We start from the raw sequence: 10,729 nt of genomic DNA on the forward strand, positions 1-10,729 counted from the left end.
CGGGGCCTTAAGTGGAGAGGAAATGTTTTGAGAATGATGGGGTCAATGAATGTACAAATGCGCTTTACACAATCGATGTATGTATGGATTGTGATAAGAGTTGTATGAGCCCCCAATAAAATGATTAAAAAATAAAAGTAAAATAAACGAACAAAAAGACGCGACTGACTCAACAGGGCACAAATGTAAGGAGACTGTAGGGAGACCGTGGAAGGGGGCCTCCTGTGAATAGGTTACAAATATCAGCTGCCAACCTAGTAAGGGTGTCGGGCCAGGGGTTACCCAGACACGAGCCGTTTGATCTGTGCCTTCCTCAATAATAGATGCAGACCTCCCACCCTTCCACCCTCGCCGGCTGGACCTCAAGACATTTGCCTACACGGCAAGCAGGTCTTACTAAATGGGCAGAGACGGCCACGCTGAGCCAGCAGCGCAGGAGAAACACTGGAGTCTTGAAGCCCTCATCAGGTTAACTGCTTCCCAGGCATCCAGCCGGTTGCCCTCACCTCACCAGAGCACTGGCTCCCCTCACCCGTGGGCTTGGGCCAGCCTTCTCCTAAGCTCCAGCAGTCCTGCCATGTGGTGGTCAGTGCAGCCTAGCACCTGGAAGACTCAAATCCATTCGCAAAGACTGGAAATGTCAGCCAGCCCTGGGTATTGCTGGCTCATTTCCCCTCTTCACTCAGAGAGAGCTGACACGAGGAAGGGTTGGTGTTGCAAGCGAGCCAGCCTTTGGCTCCTCAGGTTTGAGTCTCCCCAGTGACCCGGTGCACACCCCAGCCGCCCACCTCGGCAGTGCGGTTTGGGGTTGGTGGAAGGGAGGTCAGATCTCAGGAGGCTGTGTAACCCCCACCAGCCCCTCTCCTCCTCTGTCCTGCAGAAAAATGGTGAGCCCTCACCGCAAACAGGTTTTTCTGGCTGATTACTTCTAAGATGAATGTGTCCCTTGATGGAGAGAGGCTAGGGGCTGTCAGGAATGTTTGCCTTGGTGAAGGTGGTGGTGGTGGGAGGCGTCTGGGAGGGATGGTGAGGCTGCTGTGAGACAACTCTCTTTGGCTTGTCAGAACCAGGACTGGTCAGACAGTTTACCAAAACAGAGCCTCCGCTGGGCTTACGCTGGAATTTCGCCTCCAGGTCAGATGGCCAAAGTGGGGTTTGCGTGCGAAGACTCGGCTTTGGCTAATCCATGAGTAGGTTTCAATGGCTTCAGAAGATCAGGAGAGGTTGACCATCGGATCCTACGGTGGGAGCTCAGTAAAACTTAAAACACACACGCAAAGAAAAATGGCGGGTCTGCATTCTTATCTATCTGCTGATCTCTTGGTAAAAGACCCAAAGAACAATATACTTGGCAAAGCAAGACACAACACACACTTCAAGTTCTTCCTGAGCTAGTTGGTGACCTGGACGACGGTGGTGCCATGTTGTTCGGCAGCTCTTTGTATCCAAGCAGGGTCGTCATCACTCACATCAACTCACTGCCCCTCCCCTAAGCTGCGATTTGCCGCTGTCTGTTTGGTTGAATATAGGCAATTCTTATATATATAATATAGGCAATTCTTTTATATAAATAATTAATATAGGCAGTTCTTTTATATATATAATATATTATTATATATAATAATATAATATTATAATTATATAATAATTATAATAAATTATATATATATTATTCTCGACAACCGCACTGCCATCCAGTTGCTGCTGATTCACAGTAACCCTGTAGGACAGGGTGGAGCTGCCCCTGTGGGTCTCTGAGTCTATAACTCTGCATGGAAGTAGAAAGCCTCATCTTTCTCCCCAGGAGCTGCTGCTGGTTTAGAACTGCTGACCTTGCCGATCGATCGCAGTCCAATGCGTCATCATGACACCGCTAGAGCTTCTTCCTGTTGCTGCTCTACATTCCCTGTTCTTTTCTTGTGAGGGTAAACTCCCTGCTCCCTTGTTTGGGGGCTTTAAAGATGAATTCGGAGGGTAGCTCGATTAGACATGTAAAGGTTCCATCACAGTAGTAGTGTAGTTTTTGGAAAGGGGGTCATTTGGCCTCCAGGGCTCCCAAATCACTGATTTGGGATCATTTGGACAGAGCCAGGCAAAGAACCTTCGGATCTTGAGGATGGGATGGGTGAATCTTCCCACCCTCTCTCCCCGTGTCTCTCAAGAAGATGGTCAGCCAACCTGAGAGTGCTGGAGGTTGGGGAGGGTCAAGGATATTGTGCCATTTATGAGTCAAGGGAGAACCCCTCTTGGGAGTGAAATGAACTGACCTTTGCCCAAGGTGAGCTGCTTTTAGGTGGTGTGTGCGGGGGGCTGTGTGTGGTATCTTGGGGGTTTTCAAGGTGAAGTTGTTCCAATGGTCGCGGGGTCGAAGGGCTCCGGCAGCGCAGGAGGAGTTAGGTCTCAGGGTACCACTGGAGGCACCACATTCCCCCAGGAAGAGCTGGGGCTGTGAATCAGCTCCCCAGACTGACTACCACCCAGTCTGTTCTGACTCATCATGACCCTGTAAGACTGGGTAGAACTGCCTCTCCGGGTTTCTGAAACAAGAACTCTTTTTTTTTTAATGTACTTATTTATTTATTTTTTAGGGTATGATTTTTTTATGATGTTAGCATACTATAACAAATAAAAATATTCCAGAAGGAGAGTAATGGTTTTCATTTTCCCTACCCAGTGAATTCAGGATATATTGAAACCAGCTCTCATTTTACTTCTTTCTGATATTATCTATCAGGATAATTTTTTCCTCCCAAATTATTTTGGGAAATTCTGGCTTAATAGAAGAGTGTCCTAGTTTATAATTGCCCCAAGATAGCTATAAAAAACTGCCTAAAAGCTTTAGGATACGGCACGTAGGCAGCCTAAAATATATAACCTACGAGTTGTGTTTTTAAAATCACTTTATTAGGGGCTCACATGACTCTTATCACAATCCATACATACATCAATTGTGTCAAGCACATTTGGACATTCATTGCCCGCGTCATTTCTCAGGACATTTGCTCTCCACTTAAGGCCCTGAAAAAGCTCCTCATGGGAGTAAACAGTCTCGTCTTTCTCCAGCAGAGCGGTTCCTGGTTTCCACTTGCTGACCTTGCAGTGTGTGGCCCAGGTCGGAAGCACTGTGCCACCGGTGACACTATGGCACGACAACTGGTCCCACCCCATAGGTGGTTTGTCGTTCTTATTTTCTTCCCCCCCCCCCATCCCCACTTACCTTCCTGTCTGCCCCCTCTCCCAATTCCCATTACCCTAAGGTTCGCTGTGTAACCTTGTCCGGTCCTGTGCTGCTGATGTCCGGTGGCCCTGAGTCAGCCCCCGCCCATCGTAACCCTATATGTGCAGCAGAACAGAACACTGTCAGGTCCTGCTTCATCCGCACCGTTGTTGCTAGGCGTGAGCCCATTGGTGCTGCCTCCGGGTCAGTCTGTCTCATTGAGGGCTTCCCTTTTATCGCTGGCCCTCCACTTCACCAAGCACGATGTCCTTCTCCAGGGCACGAGTCCCTCCCGACAGCATATCCAAAGCCAGCCTGGCTTCAAAGGACCCTTCTGGCTGTACTGTTTTAAAAAAAAAAGACTATCAATGCGCCGCAGCATAGAGTCACAGGTGAAGAGGCCGGTGTGTGGACCAGAAATTAAGAGTGGGTTGTGTCCTTTATCCTCACCAAGACTTCACGGGGAGCTGTCTGCCTTCCCCTGTGAGTCTGCCTCGCCTCACCAAGGAAGGGTCCAGAGTGGGGCTGGAGCCTCTGGGTGCTTCAGACACGTGGAGGAAGAATCGGTGGACTCTGGGGCGCTAGCCAACTTCTCCCCCTGGTAGTAGGTGTGGACAGGGACATGACTGCTGTTGACGCTGCCGTGAGCCTTCCCCCCATGCTCTGACATGTCTCAGCCTCCCACTGGATGGAGGTCGGAGGCCCCATAGGGTGTTCCTGGCTGTCATTGCTGACGCAAATGGACCACCAGGTCTTACTCTCCCTCCGAGGACCAGGGCCTGGAAGAAAAAGCTAGCAAGCCCTTGGGGAAGGGAGACCACAGGATGTCATTTATTGACCGGCTCCCAGTCAGAGCCTTTCCCAGAAGGCTGTGGGTGACGGGTCTCTGTAATTATAGCTCAAGGGAGGGACTCCGTTATCCAATATATAATATAATTATAGCTCAAGCGAACCCTCTCTAGTGGTCAGAGCACACCTGGGAGGAAAAGCCGAGCGGCTGGTCGCCACCTGAGCAGCCAGACTGCGGAGATGGAGCCAGCTGGGCAGAGGAGAAGCAGCCCTTCCAGGGGAGAAAGAGAGATAGCTCAGGACAGGGGCCCAGGTCCTCTCTGCCAGCTGAGCTCTCTGGACTCAGCCCCTCTGGACCTGCAGGTATCTGAAGAGATGGCTGGGCCCAACGGACCTTCAAGTTTGTGATGCAAGAGGCTGCCTGGGAATTTAGCCTCCCTCAGAGTTCTGGGGAGGGGTCCCGCTGGCATCGTGGGTGAAGAAGTGGGCTACTCACCGCAAGGTCAGCAGTTTGGATCCACCACCCACTCCCTGGGTGGCACAAAGTGTCAAGTACCCAGCCACTAACAGGGAGGTTGGAAGTCCAAGCCCATGCAGAGGAGCCTGGGAAGAAGGGCCCGGTGATCTACTTCGGAAACCCCAGCCATGGAAACCCCGGTGGAGGCCGGAGCCCGGTTCTGCTCTGACACATGGAGGGAGGGGGGCGAGGAGGAGGGGACATCCTCTCAAGGCAACCATTGGGGCAGGGTCTAGGAAGTCAACAAGGGCTGCTGAGACACCGGGGCCAGCAAGCCTGGGTACCACTGCCACCGAGTCGACCCGGACTCCAAGGAGAACTGCCCCTGTGGGTTTCTGAGATTGCCACTCTACGGAAGCAGACAGTCTCATCTCTTCCTCCTCGGAGTGGCTGGTGCAGTTAGTAGATCAGTGGCTAACCCACTGTGCCACTCGTGGGCTAGAGCCACAGGAGTGAGGTTGTCTGCTTGGGCTACCCCCGTGGAGGGTCACAGTCCTTTCCAGGGAGAAACAGGGAGTAGATACTCTGATTCGAACTCTCGCTCCGCTCTCCTTGCTACCTCCTGCCAGGGCCTCCCATGAGCTGAATCCGATGGGGAATCTGGGCCTGTGAGGGGTGGTGGCGTGGGGGGTGGGGGTGGAGGTAAGGAAATAAGCACAGCTTGGGGCCTGTGCCCTTGTCCTCCTCCAGCCCCAGTGGGGAACACACCCAGTGATTGACCTTGAGTTGCTTGCTGCGACGGGGACTCTTGAGTGATTTCCAGACGGTGCTCTGAGAGATTCCTGGGAGCGCTGTGGCCTCCACTGAGCCTGTGCGCCACCCTCTCCACCTGTCAGCACCCGATAGGTCCCAGGGACACACAGTCGCGCTCAGGGAAGAATCTGGAACATGCTTTCTTCCAGCGACTGCCCTGCCCCCTTCCTGCTGAGAGTCTTGTCTCAAAGGTCTCACTCACCTCGAAGGAGCCTGTTCTAACTCCTGGGGACGCCACGCACCACCAAGCAGACACTGCGCCCATCCTCACAGTGGTGCTCTGTCGGTGCCTGTTGTTGTAGCCACTGTGTCCATCCATCTGGTCGAGAGCCTTCCTCTTGTCCTCCGCCTCTCTACTTTACCACACGTGACGTCCTTCTCCAGGGACTGGTGTCTCCTGACAACGCGTCCAAACAGTGTCCGAAGTGCATGAGATCATGCCTTGCCATCCGTGCCTATGAGGAGCACTCTGGCGGTCCGTCTTCCCGGACAGACGGTTGGTTTGTCTGGATTCCACGGGACGCTCATTCTTCTGCACCAGCACCACAATTCAAGGGCACCGGTTCGTCTCCGGTCTTCCTTACTCGTTATAAGGCTGAAACGCACCACCACGGAGTCAAGGCCGACTCATCAGGACCCTGTAGGACAGGTAGCACTGTCCCTGTGGGTTTCTGAGACGGTCACTCTTTACAGGAGCAGAAAGCCCGTCTTTCTCCCCAGGACCAGCGAGTGGTTTGGGGTGTGGTGTGGAGCTGCTGGCTTTGCAGTTAGCAGCCCAACGCGTGGCCGCTACGCCACTGCAGCGCCTCGTTTGCCGAGGCCCACCCTTAAATCACGTCATCACAGCTTTGGGGTCTGCGGCCACCTCTCCGGGCCTCGGTTTTCTCATCTGGAGAAGGGAAGATGGCCATGACCATTAAACACGAACGACCTCGTGCGGAGGGCACGAGAACCCGCTCTTTCTCTGCTCCCTCATGCACCCTTGGGTCCTGGAGTACAGACGGGGACCTGAGAAACCGGGAGAAAGGCTGGGCGTGGCGACTCCTTCACCCACTGGGATAATGACTGAATAAGACCCCCCTCTCCCCCCAAAATAGAATTCATCATGGGTTGGCTAATTTCTAGGTAGTGTGTCCTATGGAGGGACCCAGAGCCCCCTGAATGGTGCAGGCAGCTAACATGCATGACGTCTAACCCAAGGGTGGGGGGTTTGAGTTCACCTAGAGGTCCTTGGAAGAAAGGCCTGGCGATCTACTTCTAGGGGGAAAAAAAACAACAACATGCCATCCCTGAGAACCCTACGGAGACTCATATCCAGTGACTTCATCCTCAGGACAGCCCTCCGTAGGAGGTACCATCGCTGCCTCTGCCAGACGAGGAGCAGAGAGAGTCCATTCTTTGCCCTGAGGGGTGTGCTCGGCTTCTCACCTCTCACACCTGCGGATGCGGCCTTATTTAGAAAGCGTCCTCGTGGATGTCAAGAGGGATGTCAGCAGGAGGTCCCACGGAGGAGGGTGGGCCCTCATCCAAGGGCGATGACGTCCTTGTAAAAAGAAACCCCAAGGCCCAGAGACAGAGGCCTGGAGCGAGGCTGCCACAAGCCAGGGGACCTTAGTGGACTCTGGATAGGGCCAAGGCAGACTGAGAGCACCCTTAGAGAGGGCAGGGCCCTGGACTCCTGGCCCCCAGAACGGGAAGAGGAGTCTTCCCGGTGGTTTTAACACACCCATTTGTGATGGCAGTCACAGAGACCTGATACAAGTCCCGGGATGTCAGAGCCCAAAGCGGGCTTTGAGGCCAGGCTGGCCAGTTCCGGACACTGTGCCCTTCCTCACGACCAGCTGGGCACACTCAGGTGAGGACATTTGGACTGCGGTTCAGACAGGCTCATGGTGAGAACGGCAGCGTTCTCACCTCCCAGCATCTACCTCTTAAGGTAGAACTCCTTCCAGGCCTTGTGGTCTCGGGGGGTGGGGGGTGGGGGGCACTTGCTTATCTGTGGCCTCTTTTGTCGGGACTGGGGAGTGACAGCCAAGACCTGCCCCGTGACATGACATTCTGGGAACTGGAGAAGGTGGGCTTTGAGGTTGGCACGGGGAGGGTAATTCCCGGGCCCAGAGCGTGGTACAGAGGATGAAGGGGATAAGGCACGCCGGGAGGTTTGAGTGGGGCCCAGCTTGACGAAGGCACCTGGGAGAGCGGTTTCTGGTTGGCCTGGCAGGTCCTTCTTTCATCTGTGTATTTCTGGGACCAGAAGTCAAATGCTATGGCTTGGGGTGGGGGTGGGGTGCAGGTATCTACTGGGACCCTCTTCTCCATCCCCTTTACCCGCTCCTTGCTATTCTTGATCTCCCAACCCCGGGGTCCCAGTCCTGCCACCCACCCTTTCTGCGCCACGTCTAGATGTTCTTATACAGCCACCTGCTATCCTACAGCGGCCTGCTCCTGTACAACCACTTGCTATTATTTCTTCTCCCCACCCCAGGCTTAGACAGGTGGCTATTGCGTTTGTTTTGCTCTACGGCGACCTGCTCCACAGAGGCTCCGTGTAACGTTGATGAACCGCCAACCTTGGACTCTGTGAGTTGCAATGGCATGGGGATGGGTGGCATCTGACTTCCTCCAACCACACAGGAGGAGGGACAATCAAGCTCTCCATGGGCATCACCCACGGCTCATGTCTATGGGCCCGAGGATCCCAGGTGGCCTAGTGGGTTCTACCTTGGGCTGCTGACACCTTGGTCAGCAGTTCGAACCCACTAGCCACTCAGCAGGAGAAAGGCAAGGCTTTCTGCTCCCATGAAGATTTATAGTCTCAGGAAACCAAAGGGGGCTGTTCTACTGCATCCTATAGGGTCACTGTGAGACCAAATCAACTTGAAAGCAGAGAAGTTTTTTGTTTGTAGTGATTCAGTCAGACATACCTTCCCCTTTGGCCTTCTTACCCATGCTGACACTCCCCAGCCCTTCCACGTGGTTTCTTCTTCTCTGCTGAGCCCAGTAATCCACTGCAGTGGAACTCACACACGATGCTCCGGACTTGGGGCTGCATTAGGAAAGTGAACAGGTTACAGTTGAGGTGAGAAATATGCAGGATACAGTTGCCCAGTCAGGCAGTTTCTGCTCTGCCAGGACCACAGGCAGGCCCTCTCTGTCGCTCACCTTCTAGGCCCGGACTCTGCCCTGCTCAGGCAATCTACAAAGCCCTTTTAGGACTGCCCGTCAGTGCCCAAAGGGCATACCACTCCCCTATAAGCCTCAACCTGAAGCCAAGCCAGCTCCCCCAATTAAGTGCCCAGAGGCACCCCACGCCAAGACCTGTAAAGCACTCGGCTCTCTTGCTCTGCGGGCTGGGAAGTCCATCAGCCTGTCTCATGCTCTGGCTCCTGGTTCTGCTGCTGTTCCTCTGTTCCTGCTCTGGTCTCTCAGTGTCTCCTGGATCAAGGAGGTTCACTGTGCCCAAGGTTGGGTCCAACAGATGCATTCCACTCCTGGCTCTCCTCTCTGCTGGTAGTGAGATTCATACCATCACCACCACCACCCCTTCTGAGATGGCCGATCTCATACTGTGTTAGTCTAGGTAGACTAGAGAAACAAATCCAGAGATGCTTAAATGTGTGTAAGAGAGAACTTTATATCAAAGAACAATTATACATTAAGAAAACATCCCAGCCCAGTCCAGATCAAATCCATAAGTCCAATATTACCCCATATATCCGATACCAGTCTATAAATTCTTCTTCAGACTCACACAGCACATGCACTGATTTTGAGTGCAGGAGGATCACAGGTCAGCAGATGGAAAGACTTGTGGATCCAGCGGCAGTGGAAGCATCCCAGTGCTGGCATGGGTCTCCATGTGGCTCCTCCAGCTCCAGGGCTCTGGCTGCCATCAGCATAGCTCCATGAGGCTTGTCAACAGGAACGTGTAGTTGAGCGAGCGTGTCTCTGGCTTCCAGTGAGCTAGGTCTCTCCCCATTGTACCTCCAAAATGAGGTCATCACGCTGCGACCTGATTGACCGGCTAGACTCCACCCCTTCGGATGCTGATAGGAAATGATGTAGCTGCCACACACACCCAGCAAGATGACAACCACAATGTGAGTGTTACAAAGCACTCACAGCTGAAGTGCACCCTGCGATTGGTAGGTCTGGACCCCCCAGGTAAACAAAGATGGTTTGGTGGAGTCACAAAGGCTGGGAGGCTGGGGGAAGGCTATTAAATAATCCACTGCACTGCAGTCATCGGGGGCCTTTGGCCACAGAGGGAAGGAAGGCACCCCTTGGGCCTCCTTTGCTGCTGCTCCATATCTTCCCTTGGCTGCCCTTCTGGTCTCCCAAAGCCTTCCCCTTCCCACCGCAGCCATGCACGGCTGCCGCAGTTTTTGAGAACGAACAGTCCAATAACCGAATTGTTCTCAGTTTGGAGGAGAACCCGGGAGGCCGGGAGAGCATTGCTTAGATTCCCCTTGGATGAGGTTCATCCCCTGCTCTGTGGGGACTGGTTTCTGTTGTTAGCAACCTGGCTTTCTGAAAATCAAGTCTTTGACTGGAATGGGAGGGAAGTTATGGGGGGACAGAGATCAAGATGGGGGCATACCCTCTGGGGCACTAATCCGAGCCCCCCACACACACCGGGAGTGGCTGCAGGTGGCAGGGGGCTGGGGGACTAAATCTCAGCATGTCCAGAGTGGGCTCCTGCTCCGGGTTCTGACTCTGGGTCCACCCCTGTGGTCCTCAGGGCCTGGCCAATTGCTGTGATGTGGCGATGAGGTCATCTGGTACCTGGGGGTGCATCTGCGTGTGGGCCACACACAGCGATGGTCTGAGGTCTTGAGGAAGTGGCCCGTTAATTGTCTCCAGGCCCAGGAGACCCATGGAATTAGAGCGTTCCGGACTGGACCGGGGGGACACGGCAGGCGGAGGTCCCTGGCCACTCTCATTTCCTCACCAGCTTTCCAGAGACCTGGGTCACTTACATCGCCTGGGGCTGCAGCCTCCCCCAAGCACGGGGGTCACTTCCGGGGTCACTGGCTGGCGAAGCAGGCCAATTTCAGGAGGAAATTTGGTCTGCGAGAAGTACTGGGGAAGTCAGGGTTCTGAAAGGTGGCGTGGTGACTTCCAGGATCATCTAGGATTGCCACTTGACTTGTACCATTGGGTACTTACACGTTACAGCTGCGAGGAGTTCCGAAACAAACGCTTATTAAACACTGACATTTATGCGGGACCTCAGGAAGGGCTTCCAAATGCGTTATGTGCAATTCTTCCTCTCGCTAAATCCATTTCGACTCATCTCGACCGTCTGGGACAGGGTAGAACTGCCTTGGTGGGTTTCTGACACTTGAACTCTTAAGGGGAGTAGAAAGCCTGGTCTTTCTCTTGAGGTGTGGCTAGTGGTTTCAAACTACTGACCTTGAAATTAGCAGCCAACCCGTAAGCACTATGCTACG

This window comes from Echinops telfairi, unplaced genomic scaffold (assembly GCF_000313985.2).
Source record: "Echinops telfairi isolate 266 unplaced genomic scaffold, ASM31398v2 ScPeMD7_7412;HRSCAF=8450, whole genome shotgun sequence".
Classification (NCBI taxonomy): domain Eukaryota; kingdom Metazoa; phylum Chordata; class Mammalia; order Afrosoricida; family Tenrecidae; genus Echinops; species Echinops telfairi.